An 18733-nucleotide genomic window follows, 5' to 3' on the forward strand; every position below is an offset into this window, starting at 1 on the left:
CCAAACGTCTTGGGTTCAAACCCCAATAACGACAAATAATTTTATTATATTAAGCGTGAAAACGTTATATGGGACAACGTGTTTTTCATGTAAAACCATTGCTTGGAGTTGACAGCAGTGTTCTCTTCGCAGTCTCCTTTAGTTTCACAGAATATACAAGCAAAACAGAAACTAAGGAAAAAATTGAATCACACGTGCGAAAATAATAACAATAATAATAATAAAATAATAGTAATAATAATAAACAAAGTAATACGATCAATAATGGGTACATAACGTTCAACTAACGAAGCAAAAATAGACTGCCAAAGGAACATTGCTACAAACTCCGAAAAGTTCCTTTACACGTCAGGAAAATGTTCTCCTGTATAACAGTTTTACACGTAAACAGTTTTAAAAAATTTCATCAGTGAGGCCTGAATGTGGACCTTTTGATACGACGACCACACGCTCTACAAACTCACCCACGTGAGATCACTCACAGATACGCTTCTCCTGTGCTTCTTAGTTATGGTGTTACATTTAATTGACTACTACGCTTGGTCTACTGGACGGCAGCACGTAGCATGAACTAAATCGATGTTTAGTTTATAGTCGATGGACATACAATATTTGGTACCGATCTGAGCGTCTGACATGTAGAGGTTTGGGTGTAAGCATGATCAGTGTCGACGACGAAGTCAGTAGAGAGACGGATAACGACTTCGGATGAGGATGTCTGGAAACCATTGCGGCATTTAGGTTAAGCGAGTCTTAAACACCGTGGAAGACCAACTGGATGGTGGGAATGTAGAACCGAACTTCCGCTACCTAATTTCGAATCCAATGCTCCACATCGTCCGATGGTATTGTCGAGACATAAATTTAGAAGCCTGAGAGAATAGTCATACACTTGAGAAGCATAAAGAACGGGAAGAGTTGGAGCTGACTGCCGTTAAATTCTCAGTTCCGACATCCAGATTTAGGTTCTTCGCGGTTTCTCAAAATCGCCTAAAATGAATGCAGGGATGCTTCCCTTTGAAAATGGCACAGCCGTTCTCGTTCCCCACCTTGTGCCCCTTTTCTGACATCATCATCGTCGACGAGACGTCCTACGCTGATATTCTTCCTTTTTCGCTGTTCTGATGAAACACTTGATGAAAAGAAAATACTTGGCGTAATTCATTTCTTACCTTTCGTATCTGTTCCCATAATTTGTAGTACCTCTTCTGGAAGCCTTTTCCGTTTCTTTTAGTAGACAGATTGCTATTATTTACGCGTAAGTATCGACCCTGTTCCATCCATGTTGTGAACTCGTGCTCCATTGTATATTTAGGGCAACAGAAATTTTCTGCATTGACTGACTAAGGTGGTTGTTAGCCAGTCGTTTAAATCACATCGTCGAATCTAATTTCCGTGACTTACCAGCTGAAATAATCATCTTTCAAACGCATTGATCCTACAGGAAATTTCTATTGTGAAATTGCTGTCGCAGCAACGTCCCCATAGGGTTCCCTGTGCCCACTGTCTGTTTAGTTGCAAAATTTACTGACTTTTGGTTAAAGGGATTTCCCTTCACATGACCCTCTGTTACTCTGTGTTCGTTTTTCTGGGCTAAATCCTGACGGCGATTTGTGAGTCTGGTGGCAGAAACTCATTCTAACTCAACAGTTGTGTACATAAACAATAATGTACACTATTGGCCATTAAAATTGATACTCCAAGAAGAAATGCAGATGATAAACGGGTATTCATTGGACAAATATATTATACTAGAACTGACATGGGATTACATTTTCACGCAATTTGGGTGCATACATCCTGAGAAATCACTACCCAGAACCACCTCTGACCGTAATAACGGCCATGATACGCCTGGACATTGAGTCAAACAGAACTTGGATGGCGTGTACAGGAATAGCTGCCCATGCAGCTTCAAGACGATACCACAGATCATCAAGAGTAGTGAGGGGCGTATTGACGCAGCTCGAGGTCGTGCGGTAGCGTTCTCGCTTCCCGCGCCCGGGTTCCCGGGTTCGATTCCCGGCGGGGTCGGGGGTTTTTCTCTGCCTCGTGATGACTGGGTGTTGTGTGATGTCGCTAGGTTAGTTAGGTTTAAGTAGTTCTAAGTTCTAGGGGACTGATGACCATAGATGTTAAGTCCCATAGTGCTCAGAGCCATTTGAACCAATTTGACTGGCGTATTGTGAAGAGCCAGTTGCTCGGCCACCATTGACCAGACGTTCTCAATTGGTGAGAGATCTGGAGAATGTGCTGGCCAGGGCAGCAGTCGAACATTATCTGTGTCCAGAAAGGCCCGAACAGGATCTGCAACATGCGGTCGTGCATTATCCTCCTGAAATGTAGGGTTTCACAGGGATCGAATGAAGGGTAGAGCCACGGGTCGTAACACATCTGAAATGAAACGTCCACTGTTCAAAGTTGCCGTCAATGCGAACAAGAGGTGACCGAGACGTGTAACCAATGGCACCCCATACCACGCCGGGTGATACGCCAGTATGGCGATGATGAATACACGCTTCCAATGTGCGTTCACCGCGATGTCGCCAAATACGGATGCGACCATCGTGATGCTGTAAACAGAACCTGGATTCATCCGAAAAAATTACGTTTTGCCATTCGTGCACCCAGGTTCGTCGTTGAGCACACCATCGCAGGCGCTCTTGTCTGTGATGCAGCGTCAAGGGTAACCACAGCCATGGTCTCAGAGCTGATAGTCCATGCTGCTGCAAACGTCGTTGAACTGTTCGTGCAGATGGTTGTTGTCTTGCAAACGTCCCCATCTGTTGACTCAGGGATCGAGACGTGGCTGCACGATCCGTTACAGCCATGCGGATAAGATGCCTGTCATCTCGACTGCTAGTGATACGAGGCCGTTGGGGTCCAGCGCAGCGTTCCGTATTACCCTCCTAAACCCACCGATTTCATATTCTGCTAACAGTCATTTGATCTCGACCAACGCGAGCAGCAATGTCGCGATACGATAAACCGCAATCGCGGTAGGCTACAATCCGACCTTCATCAAAGTCGGAAACGTGATGGTACGCATTTCTCCTCCTTACACGAGGCATCAACACAACTTTTCACAAGGCAACGCTGGTCATCTGTTGTTTGTGAATGAGAAATCGGTTGGAAACTTTCCTCCTGTCAGCACATTGTAGGTGTCGCCACCGGCGCTAACCTTGTGTGAATGCTCTCAAAAGGTAATCATTTGCATATCACAGCATCTTCTTCCTGTCGGTTAAATTTCACGTTTGTAGCACGTCATCTTCGTGGTGTAGCAATTTTAATGGCGAGTAGTGTATGTTTACTGAAAGCCTGAATTCGTACAAGGCTGAATTAATTTGAGAAGGAACATTAAAAAACTGATAAATACACTAATTCCAGCAAACAATGCGTTTATGTTCGGGGCGCGTCATGGCGTTAGAGAATGGTTGTGAAATTCCGTTGGACTTACAGGCGGCCATAAATTGACTCAGTAGACTGCCAGCTGATTCTCAACGTAACTAAATATAGGTCAATGCGTGTCTTCTTCTTCTTCTTCTTCTTCTTCTTCTTCTTCTTACTGTTTATCCCGGTCTAGCAGGGCCCACTTGCTGATACATCTGCCTCCATCTGCCTCCATTTGCGTCTGTCAAGGGCATCTTTATAGGTGCCAACAATGAATTCCATATCCTTCTTGATACGGTCCATCCATCGTATCTTGGGTCTGCCACGAGGTCGTCGGCCATGTCCAGGTGCATAGCTATTCTTGCCACCGAGGCTGCTTTACTGCACATGACTTGTCCGTACCATCTTAACCTGCTTTTCCGTAGTTTGTCGGAGATGGTTGCAACTCCAAGTCACCGTCAAATGTCGACGTTTGTTGCATGGTCAAATCGGGTAATCCCAAGGGACAATTGGAGCATTCGCATTTCCATCGCGTGGAGAGCCTGCATATGCTTCGTTGTCGTTGGCCAACACTCCGACCCATAAAATGGTACTGGGCGTACTACTGTCCTATAAACCTTTGACTTACGGCGTAAAGGCATATGGCGATCACACAGGATGCCATTCACCTGGCGCCATTTCATCCAGGCTGTGTTAACACGGGCTCGGACATCTGGTAGACATCAATATGGGTTTGTGGGTCCACCTTAATGTAAAACAGTTTTGTTATTTATTTATTTATCGTCCGAATCTAGTTTCAGCAACAAATATCGTAGTGATCAGTGGGTTCTTTGATCGTAAAACATGCAGAAATGACATACTTATAAAACATTATTATATGTATCCTGTTTTGTTCTAAGCACATCAGACCACATCACATCAGAAAAAAGAAACAGACGTTACACACTAACATACAACAATAAAAAAACACATAGAATTGGAAACATATTAAAAAGGAAGGGATCCCAATAACATTTAAAAGAAACAACACAGTTCAACAAAGGCTAAGCACAGACAAAAGGACCTCCGACAAATTCAGCAATGCTGGAATACACCAAGTCACATATAACTCCTGTCAGGTCCAGTACATACGACCAAAAAGCAGAAATTTCCGAACAAGGTACACAGAACACACGAGAGCTGTAAAGGGTGACAGCACACTTTCCCCTTTCGTAGAACACCTAATGAACACACCCACTAATATCGAAAGTGATCTGCACATTCTGAAACACAGCAACAGTTTATACATATAACTAACAATAGAAGAAAATTATTACATACAGAAAGCTATAGCGGAAGGACAAAAACTTAATAAACGAAAACAGTTCGCAACAACACACTCTACCGCTCTAAGAGAACTGACACAGGACAAAGGAGTGGCCGAGCGGTTCTAGGCGCTTCATTCTGGAACCGCACGACCGCTACGCTCGCAGGTTCGTATCCTGCCTCGGGCATGGATGTGTGTGGTGTCCTTAGGTTAGTTAGGTTTAAGTAGTTCTAAGTTCTAGGGGACTGATGACCTCAGATGGTAAGTCACATAGTGCTCAGAGCCATTTTGAACATGACAAAGAACAGGAAAACACACAAAAACACACACACACACACACACACACACACACACACACACACACACACACACACACACACACAATCACTTCCCCATCACACACAGAAAAATCACTTCCCCTTCACATACAGAGACGTAAGTAAGGAACAAAAGTTGTCAGAACTCCCGCTACAATTTTCATAACCTTCTCGCAGTATGCGATACACTTTTCTGGACAGGCGCGAACGTAAATATGGCGTAATGTTTTGGGTCACGAACAAGACGTGAAAGTTAGGTCTAAAACTAGCACCAGACAGTCCAACGAACGTGAGTACATAAAAAATTACATAAGAACCTAGGACAAGCTAAAATTGTATCCACAACACACCGCAGTCCCATTTGTGTAACGGTGACATACGTAAGTCCAAGTTTTTCTACTTTTTTTGCTGACACAGTTGCAGATGACATCATGTATGCAAAGAAAAACGGCAACAAAAGACGCAGAAAATATGCCTGATACAGTAGCAACAATTGTGAAAATCATACTGTGACTTATAGTAAACAAAGTATTATGAAATTATTCACAGAAAATAATATTTAGAACAGTACACATATAATAATGTTGTACAGTGGTTTAGAAGTATGCTATTTCTGTATGTTTTAGAATCAAAGAAGCCACTGATGATGGCGATATTTGTCGCTGAAACTAGTTTTGGGGAATAAATAAATAAATAAATAAATAATCAATTAATTTGCATTAGGGCAGACCCAGAATCCCATATTGTTGTTTTCGACAATGTAACGCCTTCGCACTTGCACCTGCCATTCGAGGACAAGTAATGTGCTCCCTGCAACATTCTGTGTGACCCCGCCCTATTTGTGAGACAATAGTTGCAACCGGACTACGGAACAACCGTCTGACGCGTAGGCTGCCGTCGACCCTGCGATTCAGACGGCTGTGTTTGGAGTGGTGTGACTGGAAAGCATGAACTGCTGACGAATGGCGTCGCATTGTGTTTAGTGATGAATCACGATTCTGCACTGTCCCGGAAATCATCGTAGGCGGGAACGGTAGCGACGTGGGGAGACACTCCAGTCTTTCAACGTTTAGGAGAGACGCAGCGGTGTTAGTCCTTGCGTCGTCATGTCGGACGCCATCGGGTATGACTTCAGCTCTCAGCTGGTAGCAACGGAGGGTGCTCTGGTTGGTTGGTTGGTTGGTTTGGAGGAAAGGACCAAACAGCGATGTCATCGGTCCCATCGGATAAGGGAAGGATGGGGAAGGCAGTCGGCAGTGCCCTTTCAAAGGAACCATTCCGGAATTTGCCTGGAGGGATTTGGGGAAATCACGGAAAATCTAAATCATGGTGGCCGGACGCAGGTTTGAACCGTCGTCCTCCCGAATGCGAGTCCAGTGTGCTGACCACTGCGCCACCTCGCTCGCTAAGGGCACTCCGACAGCAGCACGGTTTGTCACGGAGATGAAGCGTCCTCACGAGCTGCCTTTTATCTCACTGTATCGTGGTGTCATTTTTCAACTTTACGTTTGAAAGAAGAGTTGAGCGATTCGTCATGGGTTCATTCAGCTCGAGTCCATTACAGAAAGGCTCAACGAACTAGTGTGGCGTTTTCTACGTCCTACTCCTTCTGCTTCCTGTAAAGCAGTGTTTCCCGATGTGCACTATTATGCGCTGGGGGAAAAATAAAATTTTTCGAGCAGTGAAAAGGAAGAGATTCTAATTACTATTTAGTGGCGGCTCAAAATCATTTAAAAAAATGTTGTAACTTCACTTCGTCGCCAGTTGATGTGGCTACTGTGATTTACGTACGTTGGCGTCAGCCTGCAAGGTGCGCACCTATTAGTTTGTACGAATAGGGACGCTTCAGAGTATCTGAAAAGCGTACACATAAATATCGCAACTTCTGAAATAGATGAACAAACTGCAAAATAGTGACAAGTTCAGCTATCGATGATGGAGGTGCATAGCGATCATGCACCCTTCTCTCAAAGTAGATCACAAGGGGTCAACATTATTGAGGTTTGGTGACTCTGGTGGCCAAGGAACGTGTGGACATTAATCTTCGTGGTCGCGAAACCAGTTCTGAAGGATGCGATCTATGTGAACAGGATCCCTGTCACACTGAATATAGCATCAGCATTAGGGAACCAACATCGTACCATGGAATGGACCTGATCAGCCAGAATGGCCACACAACCACTGTCATTAACGTGACCTTCGAAAGTAGCCATAGACCCGTGGAACAACGTGAATTGGCCCCCCAAATCATCACCGAATCCCTGCCATGTTTCACACCTGTTACGTAAACTCGGTCAGAAGTTGGAAACAGTGTGAAAAAAAATTCATCCGACCAAATAACTTTGTTTCATTCCTCCGTTGTCCAGGGTTTATGGCTCCAGCACCAAGTTTCCTGTTACGAGCATTTGCATCACTGACGAGTGGTTCTGGAATTCCAGTTCACCCTGCCATTCCTTGATTATGGAAGGCTCACGAGTGCCACTTTTTGCTCTGCAGTGACTTTTGTAGCCGTTCTCCTCCTATTTTTCGTAAATATTCTCTTCAATGACCGTCTGTCATTACCACTCAAAGCACACATTCGTCCGCGTCATGACTTAGCGAATGTTTTTTAGCTTTCGCTGTATGTGGTATAAATCGTCGATGCTGTGCCTCCTGAAACAAAAAAATGGTTCAAATGGCTCTGAGCACTATGGGACTTAACATCTGAGGTCATCAGTCCCCTAGAACTAAGAACTACTTAAACCTAACAAACCTAAGGACATCACACACATCCATGCCCGATGCAGGATTCAAACCTGCGACCTTAGCGGTCACGCGGTTCCCGACTGAAGCGCCTAGAACCGCACGGCTCCTGAAACACCAGACGCTTCTGCTATGTTGTTTACGAAAGCACCTGCCATACGACCGCCAACCGTTTGCCCAGGTTCGAGTGCCCTGAGCTCCAACATACTACACTCTCAGTTGCACACAACACTGTTCTGGCCGCGACGGACAATGACGCTCAGGAACAACAGCGCGGCGTGAAGGATTGGCTTAGCGTCTGCACTTCCGTTAAAGCACTCACATCTCGCCGTGTCTCCATACTGTGATTCCGTTCCTGTGTCTTCTTCGCGGCATAGACACTGCCCGTGGTGATATATTGCGTTGTCGCTGAGCTGACGGTATCCTGCCGGTAACATCGTCAGCTGCACGGCGATTCTTACGGCGATCAGGTCGATGTTCATCGACAGATGGGCCGCAGTGGAACTGCTGAGTTCTGTGGAATTGGAACTGCCCGTTAAGTCACGGTACGCTCCCCGCGTCCTGATCTTCACTGTGCTGTGAAACAGCTCAACTGCGCAGTACTTGCTCCGTGTCACTGCTGACGTGCCATAGTTTCCGTTCGTTGTTCTTACGCCCTCTGTTATAAGTCTCTCGAATTGCTACCTGTCTCGCTCCGCCTGGCGTGCATGCTGCCCCGTGTAACCTATATACACTCCTGGAAATTGAAATAAGAACACCGTGAATTCATTGTCCCAGGAAAGGGGAAACTTTATTGACACATTCCTGGGGTCAGATACATCACATGATCACACTGACAGAACCACAGGCACATAGACACAGGCAACAGAGCATGCACAATGTCGGCACTAGTACAGTGTATATCCACCTTTCGCAGCAATGCAGGCTGCTATTCTCCCATGGAGACGATCGTAGAGATGCTGGATGTAGTCCTGTGGAACGGCTTGCCATGCCATTTCCACCTGGCGCCTCAGTTGGACCAGCGTTCGTGCTGGACGTGCAGACCGCGTGAGACGACGCTTCATCCAGTCTCAAACATGCTCAATGGGGGACAGATCCGGAGATCTTGCTGGCCAGGGTAGTTGACTTACACCTTCTAGAGCACGTTGGGTGGCACGGGATACATGCGGACGTGCATTGTCCTGTTGGAACAGCAAGTTCCCTTGCCGGTCTAGGAATGGTAGAACGATGGGTTCGATGACGGTTTGGATGTACCGTGCACTATTCAGTGTCCCCTCGACGATCACCAGTGGTGTACGGCCAGTGTAGGAGATCGCTCCCCACACCATGATGCCGGGTGTTGGCCCTGTGTGCCTCGGTCGTATGCAGTCCTGATTGTGGCGCTCACCTGCACGGCGCCAAACACGCATACGACCATCATTGGCACCAAGGCAGAAGCGACTCTCATCGCTGAAGACGACACGTCTCCATTCGTCCCTCCATTCACGCCTGTCGCGACACCACTGGAGGCGGGCTGCACGATGTTGGGGCGTGAGCGGAAGACGGCCTAACGGTGTGCGGGACCGTAGCCCAGCTTCATGGAGACGGTTGCGAATGGTCCTCGCCGATACCCCAGGAGCAACAGTGTCCCTAATTTGCTAGGAAGTGGCGGTGCGTTCCCCTAGGCACTGCGTAGGATCCTACGGTCTTGGCGTGCATCCGTGCGTCGCTGTGGTCCGGTCCCAGGTCGACGGGCACGTGCACCTTCCGCCGACCACTGGCTACAACATCGATGTACTGTGGAGACCTCACGCCCTACGTGTTGAGCAATTCGGCGGTACGTCCACTCGGCCTCCCGCATGCCCACTATACGCCCTCGCTCAAAGTCCGTCAACTGCACATGCGGTTCACGTCCACGCTGTCGCGGCATGCTACCAGTGTTAAAGACTGCGATGGAGCTCCGTATGCCACGGCAAACTGGCTGACACTGACGGCGGCGGTGCACAAATGCTGCGCAGCTAGCGCCATTCGACGGCCAACACCGCGGTTCCTGGTGTGTCCGCTGTGCCGTGCGTGTGATCATTGCTTGTACAGCCCTCTCGCAGTGTCCGGAGCAAGTATGGTGGGTCTGACACACCGGTGTCAATGTGTTCTTTTTTCCATTTCCAGGAGTGTAGATAGAGGGAAGACTAGCTTGCAGTGGAATTGCGAGCACACGACTAGCAGTCGCAACAAAAACATTTTCTGTTACCGCTATTTTATTAGACTTTAATACTTATTAGACTGTCCCGAGCCACTTGAGAATCGCCACTGAGTAAAGGCCGCCCCACCCCCCACATTTTCCCATGTGTTGCAGTTGTCAGCGACATGCACACACGGTGCTACTGCCGCTTTTCTACTGTCATCCCCCCACTTCCATCAGGTCTTCGCTTCTGTCCTTTCTTCACTCCTGCAATCCACCTGAGTCATCCCTGACGATATGTCGTGCACATTGAACATTGTGGGAAAACTATTCAGTTACACAGTCAACACGGATTTAGAAAACATCGTTCTTGTGAAACACAACTAGCTCTTTACACACACGAAGTGTTGGTCACATCGACAAGGTATTTCAAATTGATTCCGTATTTCTAGATTCCCGGCAACGGCCTTGCCGCAGTGGATACACCGGTTCCCGTGAGATCACCGAAGTTAAGCGCTGTCGGGCGTGGTCGGCTCTCAGATGGGTGACCATCCTGGCCGCCATGTGCTGTTGCCATTTTTCGGGGTGCACTCAGCCTCGTGATACCAATTGAGGAGCTACTCGACCGAATAGTAGCGGCTTCGGTCAAGAATACCATCGTAACGACCGGGAGAGCGGTGTGCTGACCCCATGTCCCTCCTATCCGCATCCTCCTCGGAGGATGAAACGGCGGTCTTATGGTTCCGATGGGCCACTTGTGGCCTGTAGACGGAGTGGTAAATATTTCTAGATTCCCAGAAGGCTTTTGACACTGTACCTCAAAAGCGGTTTGTAGTGAAATGGCATGGTTATGGAACATCGTCTCAGTTACGTGACTGCATTCGTGATTTCCTGTTGGAGTGGTCACAGTTCGTAGTAACCGACATAAAGTCATCACGTAAAACAGACTTGATTTCTCGCGTTCTCGAAGGTAGTGTTATGGGCCCTCTGCTGTTCCATACCTATATTAACAATTTAAGAGACAAGAGCAGCCGTCGTAGGTTGTTTTGTAGATGATGCTGTTGTTCGCCATCTACTAAAATCATCATAAGATCAAACCAAATGGCAAAGCGATTTAGGAAATATATCTGAATAGTGCGAAAATTGTCAATTGACCCTAAATAATGGAAAGTGTGAGGTAACCCACATGAGTGCTAAAAGGAATCTGTTAAAGTTCGGTTACAAGATAAATCAGTCAAATCTAAAGGCTGTAAATTCATCTAAGCACCTAGCAATTACAGGTACGAACAACTTAAAATGGAAAGAACACATAGAAAATGTTTTGGAGAAGGCAAATCAAAGACTGCGTTTTATTCGCAGAACACTTAGAAAATGCAAGTAAGAGATTTGTCAGAGAGTGTCTACACTACGCTTTCCGTCCTCTTTAGGAGTACTACTGCGCGGTCTGGGATCCTTACCAAATAGGATTAAAGGAGTACATTGTGAAAGTTCAAGCAAGAGCAGCACATTTTGTGTTCAGAGACTGTCACGCACATGATACAGGATTTTGGGTGGACATAATTAAAACAAAATCGTTTTTCAATGCGGCGGAATCTTCTCATGAAATTTGAATCGCCAACTTTCTTCTCCGGATGAGAAATTATTATACTGACGCCGGCGTACATAGGGAGGAACGATCATCATAATAAAATAAGGGAAATCAGAGTCCGTCCCCTTTAGCTGAGTGGTCAGCGCGGTGAAATGCCATGCCAAGGGGCCCGGGTTCGATTCCCGGCTGGGGCAGGAGATTTTCTCCGCTCATGGAGTGGGTGTTGTGTTGTCCTCATCATGTCATCCCCATCTCCGACGCTCAAGCCGCCCAATGTGACATCGAATGCAATAAGTATTTTCCCTCGGCGGCCGAACTTCCCCGAATGGGGTACTCCCGGCCCACAATGCCGTACGCTCATTTCCATTTTTCCAAGGGAAATCAGAGCTCGCACGGAAAGATATAAATATTCTTTTCTTCCTCACGCTGTTAGAGACTGGAATAATAGAGCATTATTGTAAAGGCTATTCGATGAACCCTCTGCCATGCACTGAAGTGTGATTTGCACAGTATCCATGTAGATGTAGTGCTTGTGAGGCGCTAAGCACTATGTGCATATTTACAAATAAAAAAAAGTGCTTTAGATATTTTTTAAATTATTTGAACAGCGGTGCAATATAATGATACGGGAATTTCGACGTCGCCATTACTGCAAGGAACTTTCGCCACGAGGGGTAAAATACAACCAAAGGTTAATGTAAAAAACAATAAATATAATTCAAACACCAACAGTCGTCTGAAGAAGAACCTGACGGTTTGAGACCAGTAACGGCGCTATTTGTGTAAGTAAACAGCTTATTAACAGTGGCTAGTTACTGTTTTTCCTTTCTTTTCAAGCCAAGGTCTAGCAACTTCGGTTTTTGACAAGATAACATCATTTTATCTTGTGTCTGAAAAAAAAAGAGTTATCTGGACTGGTCGAGATAAATGAAACACCCTCTAAGCGCCGTGCCGTCGGTGAGCTGCACGCGTGAACATAATGGCTCGTATACAGTGTGTACAGCGACTGGCCGAGCGCCGAGCCTTGCACAGAGCTCCTGTATAACAGGCTGAGTCGTCCGCATGTTTTCCCCATCTCTGAGGATTCAGTGCTGTTTACCTTACGGGTGGTTAACTTAATAACGCGACATTCTTACAAAGTATTTGATATTGTCTGTACGACGGTTCTAGGCGCTACAGTCTGGAAGGCACGACCGCTACGGTCGCAGGTTCGATCCTGCCTCGGGCATGGATATGTGCGATGTCCTTAGGTTAGTTAGGTTTAAGTAGTTCTAAGTTCTATGGGACTGATGACCTCAGATGTTAAGTCCCATAGTGCTTAGAGCCATTTGAACCATTTTTTTTGTACAACGTGAACCAAACAGTAACTAATGTTTGTAGAGATATTTAAAATGCCGTTGTCATATACCAGAAAAACTTGAAATATAATACTACACTGTTATAGAAACGTAGGCTCGGAACTTGCGTTATAGTTCGTAAAAATTAAATTGAGTTAATAACTCGAATCAGTGTCTTCAAATATGGATGTTACACAGTGACAACCTGCGGCTATTCATTAGTTTTGTCTGCATATACCCACCTATATTTTATTCAGGAAGATTTACTTTAAGAAATGCCACACTTTTATTGTACTGAAGTGGGGGAAAGTATAGTTTCATCTTACAGTGAAACGAATTTTCATTAACAGTTTCATCTACCATTTAACCAGTATTCATTTTATGTGCTTCATTACAGGTCTGTTGCTTTCGAGTTGTGGTAAACACTTCATTCTTTAAAGTTCATGATACTTGTGCAGGTTCCCTCAAAATGACCAATCCGCTATAAAACTATGTGCATTATCACTTATTCTACCGTACCTAAATAAGAAATAGGGTTAAGTATCATTAAGTTTGTGTATGTATGCTTATGATAAGACGTATAAATACGTCGAAAATATTCCTCGCCACTTCTCCAATTGAGAAAATATCTCCGGAATCGAAAAATTTTGAGACGAACTGCTTCAGCACAGTTTTCGACTGGGAAGAAACGTTGTTCACAGAGCTAGTTTCATGTTTGTAACTACGCTGAATATCCAAAGAAACTGGTACACCTGCCTAATATCGTGTAGGGCCCCCGCGAGCACGCAGAAGTACCGCAACACGGCGCGGCATGGGCTCGACGGATGTCTGAAGCAGTGCTGGAGGGAACTGACACCATGAATCCCTCAGGACTGTTAATAAATCCATAAGAATACCAGGGAGTGGAGATCTCTTCTGAACAGCACGTTGCAAGGCATCTCAGTATCCTTAATAATGTTCATCTCTGGGGAATTCGGTGCCCAGCGGAGGTGTTCGAAATCAGCACAGTGTTCCTGAAACCTCCCTGTAGCAATTCTGTACCTGTGGGGTGTCGCACTGTCCTGCTGAAATTGACCAAGTCCGTGGGAATGCACAATAGACGTGAATGGGTGCAGGTGATCAGACAGGATGCTTACGTACGCGTCACCTGTCAGAGTAGTTTCAAGTGTATCACGAGTCCCATATCACTCCAATTGCTCATTCCCCACATCATTACAGATCCTCCATCAGCTTAAACAGTCCCCTGCTGACATGCAGGCTCCGTGGATTCATGAGGTTGTCTCCATAGCCGTACACGTTCATCCACTCGATACAATTCGAAGAGAGACTCGTCCGACCAGGCAACATGTTTCCAGTCATCAACAGTCCATTGTCGGTGTTGACAGGCACAGATGAAGCAGTCATCAAGGGTACACGAGTGGGCCCTTCGCTCCGAAAGCCCATATCGATGATATTTCGTTGAATGGTTCGCAGGCTGACTCTTGTTGCTGTCCCAACATTCAAATCTGCAGCAATTTGCGGAAGGGTTGCACTTCTGTCATGTTGAACGATTATCTTCAGTCCTAGTTTTTCCCGGACTTGCAGGATCTTTTACCAGGCTCAGCGATGTCGGAGATATGATGTTTTACCTGAGTCCTGATATTCGCGGTTCACTCGTAAAATGGTCGTAGGGGAAAATCCCCACTTCATCGAGCGCCGACTATAACACCACGTTCAGACTCACTTAAATCTTGATAACTTGTCGTTGTAGCAGGAGTAACCTATCTAACAAATGCGCCAGACAGTTGTCTTGTATAGGCGTTGCCGATCGCAGTGCCGTATTCTGCCTGTTTGCATATCAATGCATTTCAATACTCGTGCCTATACCAGTTTCTTTGGCGCTTCGGTGTACTTTTATTGTAGCATCTTCACAATACACAACTGAGCCCCGGGTGTTTCCCAATTGTCTCTCAGGCAGTCTCCGGCTCATCTTTTCTTTACTCAGGGTCACTAGGAAATCTAAAACGTACGAATACCATTCTTGCAATAGTTGTTGCTGTTCGCAGCTGAGCAGCCACCCACATTTACAACGAGTTCTTCCGTACATTTAGTTATACACTACTGGCCATTAAAATTGCTACACCAAGAAGAAATACAGATGATAAACGGGTATTCATTGGACAAATATATTATACTAGAACTGACATGTGATTACATTTTCACGCAATTTGGGTGCATAGATCCTGAGAAAGCAGTACCCAGAAGAACCACCTCTGGCAGTAATAACGGCCCTTGATACGCCTGGGCATTGGGTCAAACAGAGCTTGGATGGCGTGTACAGGTACAGCTGCCCATGCAGCTTCAACACGATACCACAGTTCATCAAGAGTAGTGACTGGCGTATTGTGACGAGCCAGTTGCTCGGCCACTATTGTGCAGATGTTTTCAGTTGGTGAGAGATCTGGAGAATGTGCTGGCCAGGGCAGCAGTCGAAAATTTTCTGTATCCAAAAGGGCCCGTACAGGACCTGCAACATGCGGTCGTGCATTATCCTGCTGAAATGTAGGGTTTCGCAGGGATCGAATGTAGGGTAGAGCCACGGGTCGTAACACATCTGAAATGTCACGTCCACTGTTCAAAGTGCCGTCAATGCGAACAAGAGGTGACGGAGACGTGTAACCAATGGCTCCCCATACCATCACGCCGGGTGATACGCCAGTATGGCGATGACGAATACACGCTTCCAATGTGCGTTCACAGCGATGTCACCAAATACGGATGCGACCAGCATGATGCTGTAAACAGAACCTGGATTCATCCGAAAAAATTACGTTTTGCCATTCGTGCACCCAGGTTCGTCGTTGAGCACACCATCGCAGGCGCTCCTGTCTGTGATGCAGCGTCAAGGGTAACCACAGCCATGGTCTCAGAGCTGATAGTCCATGCTGCTGCAAACGTCGTTGAACTGTTCGTGCAGATGGTTGTTGTCTTGCAAACGTCCCCATCTGTTGACTCAGGGATCGAGACGCGGCTGCACGATGCGTTACAGCGATGCGGATAAGATGCCTGTCATCTCGACTGCTAGTGATAAGAGACCGTTGGTATCCAGCAAGGCGTTCCGTATTACCCTCCTGGACCCACTGATTCCATATTCTGGGTCTCGACCAAGTCGAGCAGCAATGTCGCGATACGATAAACCGCAATCGCGATCGGGTACAATCCGACCTTTATCAAAGTCAGAAACGTGATGGTACGAATTTCTCCTCCTTACACGAGGCACCACAACAACGTTTCACCAGCCAACTCTGGTCAACTGCTGTTTGTGTATGAGAAATCGGTTGGAAACTTTACTCGTGTCAGCACGTTGTAGGTGTCGCCACCGGCGCCAACCTTGTGTGAATGCTCTGAAAAGCTAATCATTTGCATATCACAGCATCTTCTTCCTGTCGGTTAAATTTCGCGTCTGTAGCACGTCATCTTCGTGGTGTAGCAATTTCAATGGCCAGTAGTGTAAATCTCCAGTCGCATCGTGACTCGTATATAAACAAGTACGAATATCCCATATTTTGGGGAAAATATGGCGGACAGTTACAGTTGTATTATCCTTACGGGACTGCCGCTAGGACCGGGCGCTCCGGGCGCCTCTTCTGCAGGTGACGGCGGCTCTTCGACACAGCGGCCGCCTCCACGGTGGCGACGCCGGCAGCGTCCTGCCCCGCCCAGCGCCTGGCCTTCCCCACCGCACTCTGCAGGCGGCCAGCCCGGAGAGCCCGTCTTTTGTCTCGCGGCGGGTCCCGCCCCGGCTTAAAGGCGACGCGCCCGCCCACCTGGCGTTTCCGCTTTTGTTTCCTCCGGGAAACAATTCCACAGGCGCCACGAGGAGCACCGCGGACTGCCGACTCTCGCTCGAGTCTCCACCTCTTTTTGTTTCAGTCCATCCGTAAAAAAAAAGTCTGAGACCTCCGTGTCGTAGCGCTCTCGGGCATCACCACACCTTCTCCGTCCGAACCGGCCAGTGAAGCACATTTACCGGTTGCACCAGCGCCTGGACGTAATCGCCTTACGACCTGAATTTCTCTCCGCGGCCTTTAAGAATGAATAGTTCTCGTGCCACATCGACAGCGGGGAGTTTTCGTCGGACGCGCGGACTCCAGTCTTCCACGCCTATTACGAAGGAACATTGTAATCGGATACTCATCTTCGGTTGGAGCTCACTTCTCCTCTATATTTCCTTTCAAATAAGTACTTACGAAAATAAAGTTATGCCTTGAGAAGACAAAAATTATTCTTGCTTGGCACCTAAATAAGCTGAAAAACATCACGGGATGGCTGGAAGAAACAAGAAGGGACTTAAGAAAACGCCACAAGATACACAATACAGAACAGGGAACATTCCAAGCATCTGATCAAAATTGCAAAACGGTTCTAGGCGCTTCAGTCTGGAACCGCGCGACCGCTACGGTCGCAGGTTCGAATCTTGCCTCGGGCATGGATGTGTGTGATGTCCTTAGGTTGGTTAGGTTTAAGTAGTTCTAAGTTCTAGGGGACTGATGACTTCTGATGTTAAGTCCCATAGTGCTCATAGCCATTTGGACCAATATTGCAAAATTTCCTGTCCAACAACAAAATTCACATTATTTTCTCCAGTTTTTGTTGGTGAGCACAGGAAGCTTCTGATCAATACTGAAAAATTTCCTGTCCAACATTAAAATTCACGATATTTTCACCAGTTTTTGTTGGTGAACACAGCAGATGTTCTCCTAAATTATATTGTAGGAGTATTGCAACCAGCAACAAGTTCTTTTGAAAATGATTTTGTTGTATTATTGCTAGTTTCGGGTGTGTATTTAGTTCAGTTCATTGACCAGTATGGATTGTAAAAGAAAATCAAACCCCTGTCTTATAATACGTAAACGAGGGCTTTCCAGGTCGATACAAATGTAAAACATGCAAAGAAGGCAACAGTAATATCTAACGATGGACTCAGGCCGGAAACTAGTAATGGTACAACACAAACATTTCATAAAAACATGTGGCTGGTTACAGTATTTCCTGCATTGTAATTCTCAAAATTCACAACCTAGGGGAGTGATATCAAGTGAACAGTGGCAGGCCATCAGCCAACACATGAAGTAGTTCTGAGGAGATAAAAAGATTGTACCTAGTCTCAGGTTTTAGGCGGCCCGTGATTGGCCAAATTCCGTAGTTCGAAAAAAAAAATAGAAAAAGAAAAAACTGGGAAAAAGGAAAATCTTTCGGTGAGGTTTCATGATCGGCAGTGGCTTCGTTTCTTTTCTTAGTATAACGTATTGATGTTTGTATGGCTGTCTGGTATTTGGAAATTTGCAGTACAGCTGATATTTTGGACCCGCTTCTCATTTCTTTTGTTGATTCTTCTTTTTCATGTCTCTGCACTGTTATACTATCTGAACAAAACTATCCTGCCGGCCGAAGTGGCCGTTCGGTTAAAGGCGCTGCAGTCTGGAACCGCAAGACCGCTACGGTCGCAGGTTCGAATCCTGCCTCGGGCATGGATGTTTGTGATGTCCTTAGGTTAGTTAGGTTTAACTAGTTCTAAGTTCTAGGGGACTAATGACCTCAGCAGTTGAGTCCCATAGTGCTCAGAGCCATTTGAACCAAAACTATCCGATCTATTAGTGGACATTAATATGATGTCTGTGCTCACCCTTCGCCTTTATGACGGCTTGTTTTCTGCTGGAGTCACTTTGTCAGGTGTCTGTCTCTGGATGAATGGTGACCCTCTCATCGTAAAGTTCCGAAACCAGAGAACGTAGTGATGTTGGACGCTTGGGTATATCACGTCAACATTCTAACTCATTGCAAAGGTGTTCTACTGGTTTCAGGCCTGCAGTCTGTACAGGGCAATCCCTTTCAGAAATGTCATAGTTCAGA

The 18733-nt window shown here is 46.3% G+C and overlaps 1 protein-coding gene and 1 pseudogene across 1 annotated transcript in view; both read left to right on the plus strand.

Moving 5' to 3' along the window:
* The window catches only part of LOC124709056 (feline leukemia virus subgroup C receptor-related protein 2), a 731120-nt gene that overhangs the window by 536467 nt on the left and 175920 nt on the right, over positions 1 to 18733 (plus strand). The window lies entirely within an intron of this gene.
* On the plus strand, positions 10375 to 10492 carry LOC124709325 (annotated as a pseudogene).

The sequence above is a fragment of the Schistocerca piceifrons genome, chromosome 7, assembly GCF_021461385.2.
Source record: "Schistocerca piceifrons isolate TAMUIC-IGC-003096 chromosome 7, iqSchPice1.1, whole genome shotgun sequence".
NCBI classification, from domain to species: domain Eukaryota; kingdom Metazoa; phylum Arthropoda; class Insecta; order Orthoptera; family Acrididae; genus Schistocerca; species Schistocerca piceifrons.